The sequence below is a fragment of the Rattus rattus genome, chromosome X, assembly GCF_011064425.1.
Source record: "Rattus rattus isolate New Zealand chromosome X, Rrattus_CSIRO_v1, whole genome shotgun sequence".
Taxonomy (NCBI): Eukaryota; Metazoa; Chordata; class Mammalia; order Rodentia; family Muridae; genus Rattus; species Rattus rattus.
The window spans coordinates 26,760,364-26,770,865 of NC_046172.1; the positions used below are offsets into that span (position 1 = coordinate 26,760,364).

The window sequence follows — 10,502 nt, forward strand, 5'->3', positions numbered from 1 at the left end:
GTGGGCATGGGCTTTAAGATTGTTATCCAAAGATGTCAGAGAGACTGTAAGAGAACACAAATGCCAGCCCAAGTTACTGTATCCAGTTAAACTCTCCATTTACATAGATGGGAAAACCAAGACACTCCATGACAAAACCAAATTTCTACAATATCTTTCTACTAATCCAGCCCTACAAAGGATAATAGATGGAAAACTCCAACACATGTGGAGAAATTACACCGTACAGAAAGCAAGAACATAATTTCCTTGAAATGGAACCAAAAGAGAGAAAAACAAACATAATTCCACCTCTACCAATGAACATAACAGGAAGCGACTTATTCAGTGCAGTACTTCAATTCCTAGCCATAGCAATCAGACAGTGAAAGGAGGTCAAATGGATACATATTGGAAGGGAACTGGCTTAGTCCCTGAAAGCTCTCGAAGGTTGGCATTGTTGTTCATATGGGGTCTCAAGCCCCTTCAAGCTCTTCCAGTCCTTTCTCTGATTCCTTCAATGGGGGTCCCATTCTCAGTTCAGTGGTTTGCTGCTGGCATTCACCTATGTATTTGCTGTATTCTGGGTGTGTCTCTCAGGAGAGATCTACATCCGGCTCCTGTAGGTCTGCACTTCTTTGCTTCATCCATCTTGTCTACTTGGGTGGCTGTATATGTATGGGCCACATGTGGGGCAGGCTCTGAATGGGTGTTCCTTCTGTGTCTGTTTTAATCTTTGCCTCTCTATTCCCTGCCAAGGGTATTCTTGTTCCCCTTTAAAAGAAGGAGTGAAGCATTCACATTTTGACATCCGTTTTGAGTTTCTTTTGTTCTAGGCATCTAGGGTAATTCAAGCATTTGGGTTAATATCCACTTATAAATGAGTGCATACCATATGTATTTTTCAGTGATTGGGTTACCTCATTCATGATGATATTTTTCAGTTCCATTAATTTGCCTATGAATTTCATAAAGTCATTGTTTTTGATAACTGAGTAGTATTCCACTGTGTAGATATACCACATCTTCTGTATCCATTTCTCTGTTGAAGGGCATCTGGGTTCTTTCCAGCTTCTGGCTATTATAAATAAGGCTGCTGTGAACATAGTGGAGCATGTGTCTTTGTTATATGTTGGGGTGTGTTTTGGGTATGTGCCCAAGAGAGGCATAGCTGAGTCCTCAGGTATTGCAATGTCCAATTTTCTGAGGAACCTCCAGACTGATTTCCAGAATGGTTGTGTCAGTCTGTAATCCCACCAATAATGGAGGAGCATTCCTCTTTCTACACATTGTCTCCAACAACTGCTGTCAACTGAGTTTTTGATCTTAGCCATTCTGACTCATGTGAGGTGGAATCTCAGGGTTGTTTTGATTTGCATTTCCCTTATGACTAAAGATGTTGAACATTTGTTTAGGTGTTTCTAAGCCATTTGTCATTCCTCACCTGTGAATTCTTTATTTAGCTTGAACCCCATTTTAATAGGGGTATTTGTCTCCCTGGCATCTACCTTTGTGAGTTCTTTATATGTTTTGGATATAAGCCCTGTATCATTTGTAAGATTGGGAAGATCTTTTCCCAGTATGTTGGGTGCTGTTTTGTCATAACAACAGTGTCCTTGCCTTACAGAATCTTTGCAGGTTTATGAGATCCCATTTCTCCAGTCTTGATCTTAGAGCATAAGCCATTGGTGTTTTGTACAGGAAATTTTCTCCAGTGCCCATGTCTTCGAGATTCTTTCCCAGTTTTCTTCTATTACTTTGAGTGTATCTGGTTTGATGTGGAGGTCTTTGATCAAATTGGATTTAAGATTTGTACAGGGTGATGAGATTGGTTTGATCTGCATTCTTCTGCATGCTGACCTCCAGTTGAATCAGCAACATTTCCTGAAAGTGCTATCTTTTTTTCCATTTGATGCTTTTAGCTCCTTTGTCAATAATCAAGTGACCATAGATATGTGGGTTCATTTCTGTGTCTTCAATTCTATTCCACTGGTCTATATTTCTGTCTCTGTACCAATACCATGCAGTTTTTATCACTATTGGTCTGTAATACTGCTTGAGTTCAGGGATAGTGATTCCCACAGAAATCCTTTTATTGTTGAGGATAATTTTAGCCTTCCTGGGTTTTTTGTTTTTCCAGATGTATTTGCAAATTGTTCTATCTAACTCTCTGAAGAATTGGGCTGGAATTTTGATGGGGATTGCATTGAATCTGTAGATAACTTTTCGTAAAATGACCATTTTTACTATAGTAATCCTGCCAATCCATGAGCATGGGACATCTTTCCATCTTCTGAGGTCTTCTTCAATTTCTTTCTTCAGAGTCTTGAAGTTCTTATTGTACAAATCTTTTACTTGCTTGGTTAAAGTCACACCGAGGTACTTTATATTATTTGGGTCTATTATGAAGGGTGTCGTTTCCCTGATTTCTTTCTCAGCTTGTTTCTCTTTTGTGTAGAGGAAGGCTACTGATTCATTTGAGTTAATTTTACACGCAGTCACATTGCTGAAGGTGTGTATCAGCTTTAGTAGTTCTCTGGTGGAACTTTTGGGATCACTTAAGTATACAATCTTATCGTCTGTAAATAGTGATATTTTGACATATTCCTTTCCAATCTGTATCCCTTTGATCTCCTTTTTTTTCTGATTGCTCTGACTAGGATATTGAGGACCATACTGAATATGGAGGGAGACAGTGAGCAGCCTTGTCTAGTCCCTGATTTTAGTGGGATTGCTTCAAGTTTCTATACATTTAGTTTCATATTAGCCACTTGTTTGCTATATATGGCTTTTACTATGTTTGAATTCCTATTATTTCCAGAACTTTATCATGAAGGGGTGTTGTCAAATGCTTTCTCAGCATCTAATGAAATGATCATGTGTTTTTTCTCTTTCAGCTTGTTTATATAGTGGATTACAGTGATGGTATTCTGTATATTAAACCATCCTTGCATCCCTGGAATGTACCCTACTTGCTCCTGATGGATGATTGTTTTGATGTGTTCTTGGATTCAGTTTGGAAGAATTTTATTGAATATTTTTCGTCTACATTCATAGGAGAAATTGGTCTGAAGTTCTCTTTCTTTGTTGGGTCTTTCTGTTGTTTAGGTATAAGAGTAATTGTGTCTTCATGGTAGGAATTTCGTGTGTGCTCATTGCATATCCAATTTGTTAATCTGTGTCTTTTTATTGGGGAACTGTGCCCATTGATGTTGAGAGATACTAAGGGATAGTGATTGTTGCTTCCTGTCATATTCACATTTGGATGTGAGATTATTTTTGTGTGCTTGACTTCTCCTGGTTTTGTTGCAAAACGATTAGTTTCTTGCTTTTTCCCAGGGTGTAGCTTGCCTCCTTGTGTTGGGCTTTTACATTAATTATCAACTGTAGGTCTGGATGTGTAGAAAGATATTGTGTAAATTTGGCTTTGTCATGGAATGTTTTGGTTTCTCCATCCATGTTAATTGATAGTTTAACCTGGGCTTGCATTTGTGTTCTCTTAGGGTCTGTATGACATCTGTCCAGGATCAGGCTTTCATAATCTCTGGTGAGAAGTGTGGTGTAATTCTGATAGGTCTGCCTTTATATGTTACTTGACTTTTTTCCTTTACTGCTTTTAATATTCTTTCTTTTTTTGTGCATTTGCTGTTTTGAGTATTTTGACAGGACGAGTTTCTTTTCTGTTCCAATTTATTTGGACGTCTGTAGGCTTCTTGTATTTTTATGGGCATCTCTTTCTTTAGGTTAGGGAACTTTTCTTATATGATTTTTTGAAGATATTTACTGGTCCTTTGAGTTGGGAGTCTTTGCTCTCTTCTATTCCTATTATCCTTAGATTTGATCTTCTCATCGTTTCATGGATTTTCCTGTATGTTTTCGGCCAGTAGTTTTTCCATTTTCCATTATCTTTGACAGTTGTTCGATGATTTCTATGGAATCTTCTGCTCCTTAGATTCTCTCTTCTATCTCTTGTATTCTGTTGGTGATGCTTGTATGTACTGCTCCTTGTCTCTTCCTTTGCTTTCGGTATGCAGGGTTGTCTCCTGTTTATGGTGTTTTCCCATAATTTTCAGGGATTTTTGCATTTCTCTCTACAAGCTTCTGCTTGTCTCTTTGTGTCTTCCTGCATTTCTCTAAGGGGAGTTCTTTATGTCTTTTCTTGATCAAATGTGATTTTAAATCTAGATCTTGCTTTTCTGGTGTGTTTGGATAATCAGTGTTTGCTTTGCTGGAGAATTGGGCTCCAATGATGTCATATAGTCTTGTTTTCTGTTATTTTGTCTTTTTTTTCAGAGCTGAGGACTGAACCCAGGGCCTTGCACTTACTAAGCAAGCACTCTACCACTGAGCTAAATCCCCAACCCCATAGTCTTGGTTTCTGTTGCTTGGGTTCCTGTGCTTGCCTCTCTCCATCAAGTTGTCTCTGGTGTTACCTTTTTCTGCTAGTTCTGACAGTTCTTAGACTGTCCTATAGCACTGTGTGTCAGGAGTGCTTTGTACCTGTTTTCCGGTTCCCTTTCAGCCAGTTATGGGAACAGAGTGTTCTGCTTTCAGGTGTGTAGTCGTTCCTGTCTTCAGGTGTTCTTGTGGGCGTGTGGCCTGAGTCCACCAGGCATGTGACTTGGAGCAGAAAAGTTGGACTTACCTCTGGTCTCAGGCCTGGAGTTGCTTCTCAGAGCGGGGTTTCATCTCTCTGTGAGGGCAGCAACCAAAAGGGCCTGCCTTGCCTTCTCTCAGGATCCTGTGTACAACAGGCCCAGATGGCGCTAGACATTTTCCCCTAGAGTCAGAAATGTGGGCGGAGAGTAGTCTCCTCTGGCTTCCCAGGCATGTCTTCCCCTCTGAATGTCTAGCTTTCCCTCCCATGGGATTTGGATACAGGTAGCTCTCTGACCGGGTCCCTTCAGATCTGGGTGGTGACTGAACTGCAGCGTTCAGTGCCCTTATCTTCCTGTTCCAAGAGGCCCTATACAGTTTCCTCTTCGGCCAAGGATGTGGGCAAGGATGGGCAGTACTGGAGATCTCTCCTGCCCTACAGTCTCAGCAGTGCCCACCTTTCTGGGAGGTGAGCTCTCTGTCCCACGGAGTTTGGGAGCAGGGAGTTGTGGGCAGGAACAGCGAGGTTTGGGCAATCCTTCTATTTCTTAAGGAGTTACAGCACTCTTCAAATAGTTTATCTGATCTTGATTTAACTTTTGTTAATAGTATCTGTGTAGGAAATTTTGGTAAGTGATAACTGTCTCTTTCTTTTTATTGGGAAATTGAAGAATTTGATGTCAAAAGATATTAATGACCCATGATAGATTTTTTCCAATTATTTTGATTCCAGTGGTATATGTGTGTGTAGATGAGTGCAGTAATATCTGTGTGTATGTGCGCGTGTGCATGTGTTTGTATGTGGTGTGTGTGTGTGTGTGTGTGTGTGTGTGTGTGTGTGTGTGTGTATGTGCGCACGCGAGCACATTTGTGTGGCACGGGCTGTTTGTGTGTGGATTTCTATGTGCATCCTTTGATTGGCTATTATGGAATTAATTATGAAGATTGGGTACATGCCGTGTAGTGGTATAGCTGGGTCCTCAGGCAGTACTATGCCCAGATTTCTGAGGAAACTCTCTAGATTGAGTGCCTGACTGATTTTTACCAGTTTGGAATTGCACCAACAAAGGAGCAGTGTTGTTCTTTCTCCACAGGAGAGAAGGAACGCATAAGATGATACATCTAAACTGATGTGGTACAGCCATATCTCCTGAAAACATTGAGATTCATGAAGCCAGTAAAACCGTTTGACCTATTTTGAGGAAAGCTGATGTGAATTCTGCAATCACTGTTGTTCAGTCTCTCATTTTTGGGTTTTGGTGTCTGCTTGTTGCATTCTTGAGGATATTCTGCATTGTCATTCATTTTATGTCTTTTCCTGAGAGAAGTATGTTGGCATATTTCTAGGAAAAAGCTACAATTAACTTTATATGACCCTATTTGTAAACTCTTCCTTATTTATTCCCTTCAGATCATTATGATTAGATGTAGATATTACTCCAGGAGTCTCATTGGGATATCTGACCCAGCGCAAACACAAACAGTGCAATTGGTGTAGGATTAACAGAGATAATTGACAAATCCTGATAGACCAGGACAATAATTTAGAGTTTCAAGACCTCCCTCTACAACACACTTGGAGACCTCTGAAAGCATAATTTTAAGATAGAGGGTCATAAAGTATATGCTCTCTAGAGCAATAGAACCCAGTAAATAAAAGATATTGACAACAATAATTTTTTTCTTATTTATAGTGTAGATGAAGAAATATATAACAAAAGAAATTAGATATTACTATTTGGTATTCATAAAAATACTATTTCAGATAATTTCTGTTTTCCTGGAGACTTTAAAACTGGAGATACCACTGGACTAAAATGAAGCTGTCATATAATACATTTGTTTGATATGGAAAAATAATCTTTAGTGACTTCTAATTGGAGACATCAGAATGATAATAAAAATAAAATGTGTTCTGCTTGTACTTTCCAACTGTGGCTTAATTCATAACACTAGACATAATGTGAAAAACCAAACACATCACCTCTACTTCTTGAATACTCATTAGTCTGTCTTTGTTCTCTGAAATCTGCATAAATAAATAAACTGGTTGCCAGTGAGTCAGAGCTGCAGAAACAGACTATTGCTAGTCAGTCACAGATAGGAGATTCCCTGGACCATAATGTTCTGACACTTTCCCTCATCTTGCTGGCTCTATATTTCCTCTGTTGAATTAGAATATCAGTTCCCTCTACCATCTCTCTAGTTTCATTACTTCTGTGGGAGTACTTGTTCACTCTTTTGTACTGAGGGGATCCTGGGCATTATTTGGTATATAGCAGAGTTTAGTCAATACTGTAACCTTCCAACGGCTTCCATAGACATGTATCGTGGCCAAATTCTACCCAGCTGTTCCCCACAGGGAATATTTTGATGCACCACAACATACTGGAAATAATTGAGCATTTCAGAAAGTGCCACATGGCAAGAGGCTTCAGAGCAGTAAGAATGCTCAGTGAATAATTTTCTTCCTTTATTAAAGAAAGAAGAACTTTCGTCAGTATGAACAGGCTGCTAGTACTGCTCTGCATACAAGACATAATATGTTTTAAGTGCCCCCACCCTGATGCATGCTTCAATGCCTGTGTTTTTATTTAAAAACAAACCTCTAACCTAGGTTTGATTCTACAATTTATGCCTGAACACATCATCTTGGAATGCAGAGTTTAGGATGTGAATACCTTTAAGGAAGGCAGCACCGTCACCATGAAGATAAAAGCTTCAGACATACCCTGAAAAGCAATGTGATATTTAATTTTGAATAAGTGTGTGATTACAGTAGCACTGTGTGGGTGTTGGAAATTTTGTCAGTGAGTCTCCTGGCACTTTTTTCAAACAACAGAACTCTCATTTATGGACATGTCATCAGCCTGTTTAGAAGCATGCTGGACATTCAGGTTACTCTGAACTTTCAACGACCTGATCTCCAAGAGGAACATAATCATGCCAATGAGTGACAGGATGGTTGTCAGTAGACCTATTGGAAACACATAAGTGCTGTGTTTCTTTATCAGGGTTTCTTTCTTTACTGGAAAGTTTGGTGGAAAGTCAAGGGTGGTTTTGCCATAGAGATCTACTACATGGTTCCAGGTCACAGAAATAACGGTACAAAGGCTACTGATGATCAGAATTAAGACAGAGCACTTGTAGCACACTATCTGAATCTCAGGACTGAGGCTTTGATGATGTTGACCCTAATGGCTGCTGAGCTAAAAATCCCAACAGCAGGTTTTATCAGCATTGCCATTAATATCAGGTTCTGTGCACATCGAAATTCAGGTGAAATTGTCCAGGTCGAGTTGACAGGGCTGTGTACCAGAATTATGGTCTCAGTACCAGAGAATTTAAATTCCCAGTGGTAATAAGCTTCCCAGAGTCCAATGTAAACAAGCTGGACAACCTTATTGTTGAATTCCCAGAGGCACAGTATTTGCTGCTTGCAAGGATTATTCCAAACCCTGAAGATAATAGACTTCAAAGGAAGCCAATCACTCTGAATATCCACTCCTTCACCCCTGCAAATCTGAAGATGATGAGACAGTACAATTACAGAATCAACCAGGAACACAAATGTGAAAAACTGAATGAGTTATAGTATACAGTTATGAAGTACACATTCCTTGCCCCTGCTTTCTTCATGTTGTATTTCAATGAACTATATATGCCGTAGAAGTCTACACACTAGTTAAGTATAAATAATAGTACTTGAGGTCTGTGATTATGGCAGGCACCTCCATTTTAATATGTTTGGACAATGATTTCACAGTGTTCTTCAAATATTGGTATGTTGCTGTTTCTCGACTATGTATTTTAATACTTAGAGCTAATGTTAAAATAAGAGTTTGAAGAATCATTTAAGGTGATGCTTATTGCAGATTTCTTTGAAAAACCGAAAGAAAAAAAAAGACCACAGTTTTACAAACAGTGGTAAGATCAAATTACTGAAGTCGACTATTGCATGATGCTTATAGGAGCACTTTTATATCAGAATAATGCTTGAGAAGAAAGAGAGAAAAGAAAATAATGCACATGGTGTGCCAATTTATGTCATACCATGGCATATCTGACTTCTTTAATACCAGAAATTATGAACATAAATGATAGCACAATGGGGATACTAAGTATATCAAGGTTGATGAATCTGATACTGTCATAATTCTGTAGATATCATCCTAATGGGTATGCATTTCTACAGAGCAAAATATTAAGTATTTCATAATCAAAATCAACATGAAAACAAACATAAACTTCTCATTGAAACTAGTTTGTTCTAAAACTTCATGTTACAATGCTTATTTCCTAATATTTGTGAGGTGTAGAGGTGAATTATTATATAATCACAACTATAATCTGTATGTAAATGATGAGGAATAATGTATATATGTGTTCTGTATCTACGTTTTACATAATATTGCACTTCATGAAAATTGACTTCATTGTGGTGAAACATATAGTGTATCTAGAGAATTTTTGCTGAGACAATATCATCTTTGACTCAAAAATAACATTTCATATATTTTGTATTAAAAAACAACTTATTTAGATCTTTCAATTCAGTTCTATGTGTGTGCTAAAAGGAAAACGAGAAAATAATACTGAGATATCCTGATAAGTCTTTAGGAGAAAGGAAAGAGGGAAAAGACTTTCAGTGCTTCCAGCATGTGCAGAATGTCATTCTTATTGAACATGCAGCAGGTTGAGGGGTTTATAATAGGCATCTCCTTTCAAGGATAGATTAGCTGTCCACTAAGCACTCTTCCAAAGAATCCTGTGGAATGTGCTTTCTAAAATGGTCAAGACAGTAAAAGTGCCACATGGGAAATTTAATAAACATGATCATGGGCTTGCATGAAAATTGCATGATCATGGAAATTGATTGAGAGTCAATATAAGAAATTTCTTACCAAGGCATATCTAAAGCAGCAGGCCACAAAACCATTAGGCTTTGAAGGATAAAAAAAAGGCAGAATGTAGAGTGATGTGCTGCCAGACAAATTTGCTAACTTGCAGAATATGGTATTGTTCTTATCTGAATCCCAAGGAGTTATACAAGCTTTTTTTAAAGAAACAAATTTAAAGCCTTCATATGTCATATTTTACCTTTTTTGTTTAGAGGGCATAGCAACCCATCTTGAGAATGATGATATCACCATGCTTCTAAGTCACTGGAAACATTGAGAGAGAGAGAGGAGAGAGAGAGAGAGAGAGAGAGAGAGAGAGAGAGAGAGAGAGAGAGAGAGAGTCAAAGTAGTGGAAAGCATCTAATAGGCATATGCTCCTCCTCATTAGAAAGCCTTGTTTACTGGTAAATTCACACAAACAATTGCATTAATAGCTCATGTTTTGCTTGTCTTGAACCCCCTTTACACACTGCAGGATATTAGTAACCCTCCAATGTTACCAACACTGCTGTCAGTCTCATTTAATATATAAGAAAATTGCACAGAGTCATTAATATACATGTACAAGATCAGTTATTTATACAGTGCAAGACCTGAAGAAAAAATATTCACACACTTCTGACACTTAATGATAATTCAGAAAAATTTACTCAAGTGCAGTACATGTCTAACAGTAGCCTGACCCGTAAGTCAGAGGCCTTCTTTGGTATTCTCTGTGTTAGGATAATGAAGTTGCCTAATGAGAAGTACATGGAAATTATACAATTTTTACCATTTTATCTCTCTTCTAGGAAGTTCAAATGTTAGAGACTGCCACCCATAAGAGAAGTAAGAAAATGTATACATTCTTATGTTTCCATAACTACTAAATCTAGGTGATGGATCCTGTGCAATGACTGGGTTCTAATGTGCACACATGAATTGCAAAAATTCTTTCAAATTAGTTAAAAACACATTCATTATTTGGCGATGGGTCGAATATCCTATTTTATTTAAACAGACCCTGTGAAAATTATTCTTGGTCAT

General features: G+C 38.3%; 1 pseudogene; it reads right to left on the minus strand.

Annotated features, from left to right (window-relative positions):
* Positions 1-7,406: 7,406 nt before the first annotated feature.
* Positions 7,407-9,728, minus strand: LOC116889081 (annotated as a pseudogene).
* Between the last annotated feature and the right edge of the window lie 774 nt (positions 9,729-10,502).